Source organism: Lissotriton vulgaris, chromosome 4_1, assembly GCF_964263255.1.
Source record: "Lissotriton vulgaris chromosome 4_1, aLisVul1.2, whole genome shotgun sequence".
Lineage (NCBI taxonomy): Eukaryota > Metazoa > Chordata > Amphibia > Caudata > Salamandridae > Lissotriton > Lissotriton vulgaris.
The window spans coordinates 1239029657-1239043709 of NC_141691.1; positions in this window are offsets into that span (position 1 = coordinate 1239029657).

The following is a 14053-nucleotide window of genomic DNA, read 5'->3' on the forward strand; positions in this document are numbered from 1 at the left end:
CCACAATCCGTTTGACCTGAAGACACGCTGTAGTGGGGCGCCCCTTTACCGTTTCAGTTGCCATTCCGCCCGCTTTTGCTACACTGTGCCTCTTCCGCCATTCAGCTGTTTACCGCCCGCTCTTGCGACTACAGCGTCTCGCTCACCATGTAGTTAAGTTGCTCCCGCTCTTGCGGTGCAGCGATAGGCGGCTGCCACAGGACTCTCAAAATGGCGGCCGGCTCTTCGGTTTTGGGCCTGGTCCACTAAAATGGCCCTGGGACACCTTTGAACTCGGACGCTTCCCTGATAGGGCTTGGGTCCCATTCTCGAAAAGCGTCCCCTCAGCCGTGAAGATTCTACAAAAGTCTTGGGGGCCTCCGACTCCCGCAGGCTTCTGGTGGGGAGCGGCTGCCATGATTGCTCGTGGAATGGCCACGACGGAGCTACGAGATGGTAGTGGTCTCATGCTGACGCCAGCTTTAGTCTGAAACATCCAGAAACACTATAGACTACCAATTCGATCAGTTCCGGTAGCGCCCCAACATGACCCGGAAGAGAAGAATTTGCCCTCCCCTCTTTGACTGATGGTTCTTGTTGCCTGTCCCCTCTGTTGTCATTTAACAGAACTTTTTGGACTGCTGAAAGGGGTTGTGTTCTTAACGCTGGTTGGTGGAGACATTTAGACTATATTCTTGACCTACGTTGTCGCGTAATGCGTTTTATGACACGCCGCGTTAGCGCACCCGGAAGTGATCCGAGGCGCGGCGCGCAGCGCGTAACGTAAGCATAACAGGTCATGTGACTTGTTAATAAAACTTTTCATTGGTTCATTTTACTTTTGTTAATTTAATGATGAAAAGCTTGGTCATATGACCTAAAAATTACGCTTTTTATTTTTTTCGAACATTATTTTTTTTTCAAACATATGTTATAATATTCCAGGCTAATGTACTTTCCCGGAAAATTTACAACTGTCCTGCAAGTAAAATATATTCCTTTTTCTAGCAAAAGGGCGTTTCTTCCTTCCATGACGGAGCCGTTGAGTAAAAGAGATTCGGCCTGCTGTCTTAGTCGCCGATACGCCTGATTATCAGATTCTTATCGATCACTTTATGTTGCAGACATGAAAAACACAACTGCCCTTGACCATTTATCTTTACTGCGTTCCTACATATTATACCTTTTATCCGTCATGTAATTGGACTGCTTTATTTCACTTGCCTTTTACTGATTCGAAAACAGTGACTAAAAGTAAAAACTTTACCAATGTAAATACTACTACCGTGTTTTGTTTTAAAAACCTTTATTGTGAAAATATCAGTATACAAATACGGGCCTATAACCACGTGGGCCGGCCACGGAGCAAACTGAAATCGTATATGATGAGGAGACATTTACACTGTAGAGGAACGTAACGAGCGGGCCATTAGGTTGCAAGAACTAAGGTGTCTAACAGTTGCGAAATCGGTGGACGTACATTTTGTAATTAAAATAAGACAGGGCCACTTACAATAACATTTTCTAGATATACATTTGCGGGCAAGGAGTTACGAGTCCCATTTATACCGGCGCCATTTTGGGCGAGGCCGGGCAGGTCCAAGATATAGTCAAAATGTCTTCACCAACAATCGGCCAGACCAGAACCCCTTTCGGCCCTTTATGCTACAAGATGGTGTCTTCCATTCAGAAAATATTGTTGGCAGCATTTTGAAAGGAAAGATAAACAGCCGTTCTCCTAGTGAGTCTCACATTGTTACATTTAGGAAGAATGTTGAAGAGTAATATGTGGAAAATCTGAAGCCATTTTTCTACAAACTCTCAATCAGCCTAAGTCATGGGCGATCTTTGTCCACACCAGGGCAATAGTGAAGCTGCAGCAGGTGCAAAGGAGCTTCAGACAGTCTTACAAGCACTGCTTTTCTAAACATTTTTTTGTATTTTTGCACAGTTTTATATATATTTTTTTGTTTTTGATGGAGGGGAAACAACAAAAAACAGGCATTGAAAAAAGCTCAACAGTGCAGGGCGCCTTGTGCTGCTTCCGACCTATTCACACATCGGTCCACTACTGACATCACCTCATAAGCCAACGGGGCACCCCACACTGACTTTCGGCGCAGCATTGTAGGATGGCCACACCAGTGCGGCAACTTGCTGGACACCACCTCGGTGCCATCCGGATCTCGGAGCGTTCGAGTCACTGTACCGCAAGAGTGACCGGAACTCAGCTGGTCACGCCGTCTTTCGGCGCAGCATTGTAGGATGGCCACACCAGTGCGGCAACTTGCTGGACACAACCTCGGTGCCATCCGGATCTCGGCGCGTTCGACTCACTGTACCGCAAGAGTGACCGGAACTCAGCTGGACACGCCCTCTTTCGGCGCAGCATTGTAGGATGGCCACACCACTGCAGCAATTTGCTGGACACCACCTTGGGCAACAGTGAAACTGCAGCAGGTGCAAATAAGCTTCAGATAGTCTTACAAGCACAGCTCAGAACTCTCAACTATGGCACTCAATATCCAGGACTTGCCATTCGGATCTTGGCGCCTTGTGCTGGTTCCGACCTATTCACACATCGGTCCACTACTGACATCACCTCATAAGCCAACGGGGCACCCCACGCCGACTTTCGGCACAGCATTGTAGGATGGCCACACCAGTGCAGCAACTTGCTGGACACAACCTCGGTGCCATCCGGATCTCGGCGCGTTCGACTCACTGTACCGCAAGAGTGACCGGAACTCAGCTGGACACGCCGTCTTTCGGCGCAGCATTGTAGGATGGCCACACCAGTACGGCAATTTGCTTGACACCACCTCGGTGCCATCCGGATCTCAGCGCGTTGTGCTGCCTTCGGCCTATTCGCACATCGGTCCGCTACTGACGCCGCCTCACGTGCCAACGGATTTTCTACGGTTTTTGTAGCCCTATGCCGCATAACAGGTCATGTGACTTCTTTATAAAACTTTTCATTGGTTCATTTTACTTTTGGTTTCCTAAAGATGGAAGGCTTGGTCATATGACCTAAAAATAACACTTTTCATTGGTTTAGAACATTTTTTTTTCCCAAACGATGAAAGCCCCACCTTGTTTCTGGATCATTCAGACTGAAGCTGGCGTCAGCATGAGAGCACCACCATCTCGTGGCTCCGTCGTGGTCATTCCGCGAGCAATCATGGCAGCCGCTCCCCACCGGAAGCCTGCGGGAGTCGGGGGCCCCCAAGACTTTTATACAATCTTCACGGCTGAGGGGACGCTTTTCGAGAATGGAGCCCAAGCCCTAGCAGGCAAGCGTCCGAGTTCCAAAGTGTCCCAGGGCCATTTCAGTGGACCAGGCCTAAAACCGAGGAGCTGTCCGCCATTTTAAGAGCCATGTGGCAGCCGCCTATCGCTGCACTGCAAGAGTGGGAGCAACTCAACAACATGGTGAGCGAGACGCTGTGGCCGCAAGAGCGAGCGCAACTCAGCTACATGGCCGCCACCTGGGGAGGCCCGTTCACGCCGGCTCCCCCACGCCCCCCCCGGGCCGCCGCACGCCAATTTTCGGAGCAGCATTGTAGGATACCAAAACCAGTGCGGCAGTTTACTGGACATCACCTGGGTGCCTGTCGTACATGTTGTGTCAGCCATGTGACACTGGACACAGACCGCTACTGACGAGGCCTCCCCCCGCACCACCCGGGACGCCCCACGCTGTTTTTCTGTGCTGCATTGTAGGATCCCTAAACCAGTGCGGCACCCAGGCGACATCACCTGGGTGCCGTCCAGAACTCTGCACGTTGTGCTGCCTTGGGACTATTCGCACAACAGACCGCTACTGACGAGGCCTCCCCCCGCCCCACCCGGGACGCCCCACGCCAATTTTCGGAGCAGCATTGTAGGATCCCTAAACCAGTGCGGCACCCAGGCGACATCACCTGGGTGCCGTCCAGAACTCTGCACGTTGTGCTGCCTTGGGACTATTCGCACAAAAGACAGCTTCTAACCATTGTTGCTTTTTGTGTTGAGAAATGTTTAAATGTTTTTAGTTTTTGTTCCGTTCGTTAAAGTTAGTAGTTAATAAAGTTTTATAACCTTACTTTGTTGGAGTGTTATCTATTTTTTTTTAAACGGGTGAATGGGGCCTTGAATCGGGTTATTGTCATGTGTGGGCTTTGGAAGTGTGCTGCTGCAGGATCGGACATTTCAAACTCAAATGCACGTTCTTTTTCTTACCTTTCCGAAGCATGGAGCGCAATAGCAGGCAGAGAAAGGGTGATGCACGTGTTCAACACTACCTGACCTGGCAAGTTGCTGGCAGTGCCCCCCCGCCCGCTCCTGAAAGAGGGCACACACACACCGCCGCCCCAAATACTTCACAAATCTTTAAAAGACCATGCGCTTGTTCATGAGGCTTAAATGGTTTATCACCTCTTCTAGAACCCCTGCATCGACCCTCTGACGTTTCATGGAAAAATTACCATGTAACACAATACCAAGCCCTGTCAGCTGAAACCCCCAAGGAATCGTGGGGCATATTATCAAGGGGGGTTATCTCCGCTTTTTTGGCTTTAAAAGCCATGAAAGCGGAGATAAAATTATTTCCCTATTACCAATCTGTCGCTAACACCAGTTAGTGACAGCTAAAAGGAGATAGCGACCATCTTGGGCCCCGCTTTGCATGTCAGTGATACTTATCACTAATGACATGCAAAGTGGCGTGCCAAGATGTTAGCGACTGGAAACAGTCCCTAACATCGCTACCTTCTATTACCAACTTTTGGAGATATTCGCGCTAAGCGCGAATATCTCCAAAATCTAACACCTGCCCTGAGCAGTTCTTAGCCATGTTATCCAATGGGAGGTGGATAACATGGCTAAGAGCATTAGGTCGATAATACATGAATATCGCTGACTTTTCTGCGATAATAGCAAGGTTTATCTGCGATAAAAATCGCCGATGTGCGGCGATAATTTTTGTCTCTAAACAAGTTAGAGACAAAAATTATCGCTAGTTGTTCGTAATATGCCCCCGGGTTTTTGCTTGCAGAAATCGGGAGGCGGGAGACTAGCACTGAAATCAGTAGTCACACGCCTGAATCAGGAGGATTGGCATGTCTGAATTCTCTACAGCTGGGGCCATAAACTACATCCGCAGGGTTAGGTGATAGCCTGGGACCAGCCTGGCATCTAAAATGGCTGCCGTGCACGACAAAATTGTGGCATTCGAAAAAAGGCAAGATGGCGCAGCCGCTGGAAGAGATGTATCAACATATATCAGCCTCCTCAGCCACCCTCAGGAAACAGGGGATTAGGATACGTCTCCCGCACCCCCTTATACCTAGTACTTTAATTAACGAAGCACAAAATGGCGAATTCCCGTTTCGCTACCAGTTTGCGGCCCAGTTCGCGGCCCGTGAAGCGCTTCTACCGTGAAAAATCATTTTTTTTTATTTTCCCCACGGGACCCTTTAATAACCCCAACAACATTCCTAGGGGGTCAAGAGGGGGATACCTTGCCCCCTTTCATTAAATTCCCCCTTAGTTTTTCACCTTTTCTTCTCTCTCGATCCTACCGAGAGACAAGATGGCGGCTGCTCCGGACTGTCACGCAGCAAAAAAAAAAAAAAGCTCACGCACAGCCGCTGGAAGAGATGTATCAACATATATCAGCCTCCTCAGCCACCCTCAGGAAACATAGGGGATTAGGATACGTCTCCCGCACCCACTTATAACTAGTAATTTAATTAACGAAGCACAAAATGGCGAATTCCCGTTTCGCTACCAGTTCGCGGCCGCGCTTCTACCGTGAAAAATCATTTTTTTTTTATTTTCCCCACGGGACCCTTTAATAACCCCAACAACATTCCTAGGGGGTCAAGAGGGGGATACCTTGCCCCCTTTCATTAAATTCCCCTTTCGTTTTTCACCTCTTCTTCTCTCTCGATCCTACCGAGAGACAAGATGGCGGCCGCTCCGGACTGTTTAGAATGTTGACAGACACCGGAGAGCCAATCAGCTTTCTGCGCGCAAAGTTCCGTTTCGCGAAAAGTAAGCGGACCGGATCGCTGCCCAGAGCGCTGTTACAGATATATATCTTGATTTGAACGTTAATTTCTCAAAATCCACTGAAGCACATATATTGAGACCTAGCAAAGGCACATCGGGCTAACAGTCCCTACAATTTTGCCAAGTTTCGTGCAAATCCATTCAGCCGTTCGAGCTAAAAGTGAGTCCAACCGCCCTATGGAAAACTCAATGCAAAAAACGCGTTTTGGGACCCCCCTTTTTTCTCAGCCCCCCCTTGACGAAACCCCACCAAATTTTCAGGGGCTGCTCAGAAACAAAATGTGCCATTTTCCTGAAAATTTCAGCCGATTCCGTCCACAAACGCCAAAGTTATTAGACATAGAATTTTCAGAAATCCCATGGGGAATTAATCCTAACTATATATACCTACTGGCGATAGCCAGTAGGTAATATATATATATATATATATATATATATATATATATATATATATATATATATATATATATATATATATATATATATATATATATATATATATATATATATATATATATATATATATATATATATATATATATATATATATATATATATATATATATATATATATATATATATACATGTGTCTCTTTAGAGATGTTAATATATAATAGCATTGTGAAGGGAAGCATATGGTGACCAGTAAGAAAGTCACATTTTTCTTAAGAAGTGTCGGTTATTTGAATTAATTTATACAACTGGTTTCAAGCTTGTGGGAACGAGAAGTACCTTCTTAAGGTGTGTGGTTTTATTGGAAATGGTGTTTCTATCCCACTGCTCCATTAAAGTTGGAGATGATAAATTAGAACGTGTGCTATCCAATACACAAAGCACATTATCACAGGTCACTTGTCAATTGAGAGACGCCATCTTGGTTGGTAGAGTGGTCCCCTCAATTAGAATGGTGATATAGCTAGGGAAAAAAAATCAGCATGACGTGTAACACTTGTTAGTGGTATATAGCAGCAGGAAACGAAATTCAAAGACATCAGCAGCTTTGTTATGGATGAAAATTAAATGTAGACGAGTCATATGCTTATGAAGGCCTCGAAGAGAGGGATTTTTCTGTATTGCCATGTGTCCCAGACCAGCACACTTTAGTTTGAACAACGTGTTAAGAGTCCTTAAATATAGCGAGTAAAGGCAAATGGTTGGGTTATATGATACATTGAGCAAACAAATTCGTGCCTAGTGCTCTTCTCGAATCTGCATCCTCGTTTTCCAGTGAGGTGTACTTGCACATTGCTATTTTTTCATGAAGTGCTTATCTTTTTTACTAACGACTGCATGCATCCTTCATGCAGCTAGAGGCCCTCACCGTGTGTAGCAACTTGGCATTTGGTCACCAGCATTTTTCCTGACAACATACTCTCGCGCCATGTTTATATTCCATTTATACGCTTTATAGTGCATGTATTTATTTATAGCAGCTTCTTAATACCACCTGCAAATGATTACCTCTGTGTCTGTCTGAAGTATACAATTTACATATTCAACACCCATTACCATAAATCAAAATCGCATGTGTCTGTCAAAAACTCAGCAGTGTTGGAATGTATAACAATGCAACACGCACAAAACAAATACAAACCGTTCACGCTGTGCAAAATTACACTACCATTGAAAGAAAAACAAAAACAGTACTTACCGTGGCGAAATGATTTGCTGAACCTATTAAATGAAAAAGCAGCTTTTGTGCATGGAACGGGCTTGTGTCGAATCCAGTACTCAAATGTGAAAATTATGTGTTTGAAACAAATGATTATGCCCACCGCATTTCACTGTCGTTGTTTGCCCCATAGAAACACAGTAGTATATATCAACAAAACAGATTACTAGGGTTACATCCTTTCTTTCAGCACACTGACTGACCTTTGATATATTTAACTAAAAGCCAATCAGCAAGACATTTGTTCCTTGGTTTTCTAGTGGATATCTGTGTCATAACATGGATTTCAGCAGGGCACAAGTCCTGAAAAAACATAAATGCAGGACTCACCAAGTTAGGCAGAGATGGCGTGACATCACTGCTCTGGTAATCACCGTGCGTGACATCACAGGAAGTGACATGCATGTTCAGTAGGTCTATCATGTGAACATGAAGATTGTTGCTGGACCATCTTACAGTGGTGGTAGTACGAAGAATGTCTGCCCCTACTAACTGCTTTTTTTGTCTGTAGTGAAAAAAAACTGACCTTGACCAGCACATCTGACATAGACCTTTGAACCTTGGCAGTTATGTCGCAAGGATGTCCAGACAATGGAGCAGTACAAAGTAGAATACCAAGGTTCACATGGTACAAGCCAGGGACATTGTCTCTTGCACTGTTCGGGTAGTACAATACAGCAAGTTTCAAGTATCAAGGGGTTATTCAGGGCTTTGGGTTCAGGTGCCACTGCACCGGCTGCATCAATTGTAGCTACGTCAATGGAAGTACCCCTTTTTTAGTCACATGATTTAGGGCCTGGTTATGAATTTGGTGGTGTGGGAGCGGGCTTGCCACGCCAGCGCCCCGCTCACACACCACCAAACTCATTTGCCGACTGCCCTCTAGATTAGGAATTTTCTCCTGGTCTGGCGGGCTGTGCTTTAGTGGTCCCAGGCAATAAGCCTTAGAAAGCCACCACAATGGGAAAAGTGGGGGACTACCCAAGTTTGGCAGTGTGCAAGTGATGTCATGGCACATGACATCACATGCATGATATCACGGAGAGTGACATCGCATGTGGCTTCAAAGTAAGTGGCATCATAACCCATGACCTCACAGAAAGTGACATCAGATCTTAAGACCTCGGATATGTTTAGCAGGTCTGACGATGGATAATAATTCAGATACACATGTATAGAGATGGCCAGTACTTATCTGCACCAACCTGGTGAACTACTCGAAAGACTCTTGCCAGTAAACACACCCGGCGAACTGCATGCACCATCCTGCTTAGGGGCGAACCTGCTGGGAGGTGAAGCAGTGTGATACCACATTGGTTTCATGTTTAGCAGGCCTATCATCAGTACATTTCAGTGCATTATAATATTTAACACGTGAGATTTTACTTTGGGGTTGTGCCAAGATATTGAAGCAGCCTGACGTCAAATCTTGGCCTCAACTATATACTTTTATTTTTTTTTAAACATGGCCACACAGACATTGGCAACAAAGAGAAACATAGCAGTTAATCCATTCTGGGTAGTTGATTGCAATGTCTGTATTTTAAAATATCTTATGGGGTTAAGTCACATGCTGAATATTTGCTAGTGAGATCTATGTTTTTTGGCAAGTGTCAGTTTCAGATCTAAGTACCAAAAGTCTCTTGCAAAGCACATTATCTAACACATGGATGACAGATTTTTATTTTATGTAAATAGGTGAGTTACTGCTTTTAAGACAGAGATCCTTGTGTTACTTGCAGTTCACAAATTGTAATCCTTCTAATATAACACAGTGAGGTATGCGGGACATGGGGCTTCTTCACCTTGTAAGCCTCACTGTTTTATGCAACACATCCTTTATAGTGATGAACACACAGATGATTAACTGTCAATATATAATCTATATATGTCATAAAGAGGACTTTGACAGCCTGCATTGGGATGAGCAATAGCACTACTCATCCCAATGCAGGGTGTCAGAGCACTTCACATCAGACACAGACAAACAATAATTTAAATACCAGTATTTTATTTTATTTCTTTTATAGTGCTTCAACACTACTGTAGCGCTAAAGCACAATTTTCTTTTTAAATAGTAGTATTTAAATTGTTATTTGTGTACTGGGCCAACCAACACATCATACATTATTTGTGTATGCATATTTCCTATATACAGTGACAGAACAAAGTCAAAAGTTTTTCTCTCTTAAGTACCTGCGGAGTGATAAGATTTGAGCCTCTGTTTCTCTTCCAGTGCTCCCAGCCAAGATACTTTAAAAAAGAGACTTAAAGGCCCCTTAACATCGGTTTTTGTTATGGGCGAAGCCGGAATCTGATAAGCCCCTTCCAAATCTGCAAATTGCTGCTTGGAACAAAATCAGACAACCTGCAGGCACTACTGAAAGTGTCCTGTGTCAGAAAATAACACCAGAACGAGTTCAGCACATCTCTGTGAATTCTGAGATAAATAGAAAAGGGGTGTGGCACTCCGCTGAAAGCGACCAGCTTTGCAACAGGGTAGACGGCATCTACCCTCGACTCAATCTCTGGACTTCAGCTACGTAAATATTTGGTAGTAAGAGTCCATTTGCTGCCCTTTGCAATTGGGGCCTGGGGCAGAGTGTGTGGAAATTATTGTCACCTATTTCTAAAATCAGAAACATACCTGGAGCCCTACTATGAAGAAAATGCGCCAGCTCAGGGTACAGCCACAAGCCTGTTTGTTGCATTAGAAAATGCTAAACTTTATGCATATCATTCCTAATTTCTCTGAGATTATTGCATGAAATGCACAGGCCACAATTTGGAAAAGGTTAGTAGGTATGGCCTCCTTTTTCCTACTTGTGCTGTCTAAAGTTCATGTGCTAACTCAGAAAATGTCATAGTTATATGTATGATCCGCAAGCCATATTATACTTAGGGCACACTGTTCCTGTTAATGCAGTGGCAATGAGATAGTGCCCCCTGTTGCATATAATGCCCTTTTGCCAGGGCAGCCAGGCCTGGACTAACCATGCCAGCCACCTGGCGTGTCCCCGTTGGGTTGGCAGAGTGTGAGCTGGCTTTCTGGTTGGTGGGCTGGTTTTGTTTTTAGGGGGCATGCCATTCATGCCTCATTCCTACAGCACTTCTGCACTTTACATACAATGCAGAACACATCCTTTTAAATAGTTTAGGTAATACGATTCTCACTTGAAAACCATTCATTTTTACATTGGGATGGTTCCTGTCACCTGTAGTGTCTCCAAGAGCAGTGCTGGCCTTCAGGGGAGAGGGCATTGAGGCTTCCGATGTTGCTTGGATTAGAGACGAGTACATATATGATAAAGAATCTTTAATTCATAACAGTGTAGTTCTTTTTTATGTGAACGTTGCAACACATTTCGATGGATTATAATAAATTATGCCATTGCATTAAGTTACAATTGTGAGAAATGTTAGGAATCCTGAACTTAGAAACATTCATGCCTCTCCACCACTGACCTGTCAACAATGCTGTTATTGAACGAAGAGGCTCCAGAGAAAGCAAACTAGCTGCAGGTTTTGCTAGTAATGTGTATGTTGTATTCATCTCTGTTTGGAGCAAAAGATTTCAAAGACCCATTCTTAATTCCTTCCACTGTTCTATAGCACCTCCGATAAGGATTCCAGTGTTATGCCGGACACATGCGAACAAACGCTGCCATGGGCTCTGAATCTCCTATGGACTTGTTTCTAGGTGATTGTCATCACCCTTAAATCACGATTAGTTATACCATTCCGGAAAGATTGGAACCTATGTGCTGGGAGCATTCCTGGCCCATTGTTCATATTCCACCCATCCTGGTCTATGGTCCATCAGCATTAGAAAGCTTGCCGCTAGGACAGTTGATTTGCTTAGGAATTTTTCCATATATTGGAATTTGAGCCCTCCTGAGGTAGTACTGGCATGCAACCTCTCTATTTTCAGTTGATGCTGGGTTGTTCCCCCTATAAAATCCTTAATGTTAAAACCTTAATGTTGTTAATATCCAGCAGAGCAGAGCATACATTTGTGTATTAGCATCAGTATCATGCCAAATATATAATTGAAATTAGGAGCTATGAACATCTTGACTACTTGCACTCTATCACAAAGGACAGATTTAGTCATGCCTATTTCAAGAGGTCGCCTCTAACTGTTTTTTAACTACGGTCCCAAGATAGTTAAATCCCTTGGTCTCTATTAAATTTCATATCCATGTATACATGTTTTACAAGTGAATCATGAAGTGGGTTATACCTCACATTTTCTTTAATTCACCTTGAAACCAGAAGATTGATAAATGAGTCAATCAAGCACTACAGAGGCCGGCACAATATTATTGATTGCTGATTTGGAGGTTTCTGATTTGATTGATGGCCATGGGAGCCGTTAGCAGTAATGGGTATAACTATATTATATTGATCATTTGCTATTAAATAAATATCTTTGGAGGATGTTAATGCTTACATTATGAACTCTAAAGGTGACCCATATGGGTAAAAGAAATGGTGGATTTTACCAGATTTTGAAGCCAACATGGGCTTGAAACAGATGTACTGATGGCGGATGTTTCTACATAAATCACAGGACTGTCATGTGCATGCATAAATCAAGGTATGATGTGGCAATTTTCTATAATTGAATAACACAAAGTACTTCATAGGAAGACGGTCGCTCATCAAATCGCTCCAGCACTTGAAATTTACAACATCAAGGTCCAAGGTGGGGCACTCTATGGTGCAGAGTTTTGGGGTATGTGTAAATCATCCTGCCTCACTGTCATTGAAAATCACTTCCTAAGATCATTGGTAGATCTTCCATTCAGCTCACCCCTGATACCCCTGTTCATGGATCTTGCCCACAGACAGCTGGCACATAAGTTGAACTACTAACGTTTAATGTTTTGATATAGGCTATGGACAGTGGAAGAACCTGAAACCTTTTGAGAGGCCTTGTCCAATCTTTCGAAATTTCCCAGGGCCACATCGTTTAGGTGATTTGTCTCTTTAAGGGAACCTCAAGGGAGGTTGGGGACGGAGGTTTCCTCGTCCAACCCGGAAAGTATGGCCCGACTACTGAGGGTAAAGCTCAAAGAAATGTATTGGGAATTGATACTTGTAAAGAACTTGCCAAAATGTGTGACCAGTCTGACTAATGACTTTCTGAATGTTGAATCTGTCCCGTTTCGAGACTAGTATCGATGAAATCGTTTCCCCTCTTGCACATAAACTGTTCTGACAGTCCCGCTATAAGACTTTACCCACCAAACTGTTTTGGTCCAAGTGGTTCTGTAATGTTCCAATTGATGATGTGTGCCCTGTGTGTAAAGCCTGCCTGGACTCTATTGTCAATTTACTCTTCTTTTTCCCAAACTATTTATCCTTGAGGAAAAAATGGATACTCCTGTTGTGTAGATTGGCAGTCCTGAGCCATTATCTTGAGGTACTGAGGATCTTGTGTACTGACACACGTAGAGTAATGGTTTACGGCCTCTCAAAAATTTGGTATGCACTGTGGATCAGGCATGGGAAATCATATGCATGAAGCATTTTATTCTTTTTTAACTTGTTGTACCACGCATTTGTAAAACTATTTTATGGTAACAGGTTTTTTTTAGCATATTTATCTGGCAATGCATTTATATCTCTGTTTTACTTACTTCTGCTGCATACTTTTTATGATCTATGTGGTGAAAATAAAGTTGATGATGATGATGACAACACAAAGAACCACACCACACATGATGTAAGATTTATTGATTGACACTTTATTGTTCAGTTAATTAAAACGTGCAATATGTCACTCTTACATACCCATATGACACATCATAACTAAATATCATTAAAAACATTTATTTTAAAATACAGTTAAAATATTTGTAATATATTCGAAAACTGCAAGGTGAATCTCAAAGTTGAAAGATTTAATAAAGTCGTATTGCATGCAATAATACACCCATAGCCCCTTCACTATCATATTTACACTGTTGTGGGTTACTTCACTATTCACTTAGTGCAAACCAATCAACAAAGTGCAACATGCCTGTCACGGATCCTCTGTGTCTTAATATGACCTTTAAGACTGCCTCAAAAAAAAGACCAACCTGACTTGTGCAGCATCGGTCGCTCCCCCAGGCTCCCTTTACTCTGGGTATCGTAGCGCTTTGTTGTGATTGCCTCCAGCTGTGTTTGTTGTGCTCTGCACGCCGGTAGCGACATTGAGCTGCTAACCTAACCCACATCGCGCGAGTGACAAACTAATTAGCCTGCTGCGATATTAATTAATTATAATTGAATCTGCCTGCTTGCACACTTAGAGGTGCCTCTGCCCACGCTTATTAATTCATTTCCCACTTTTGCCGA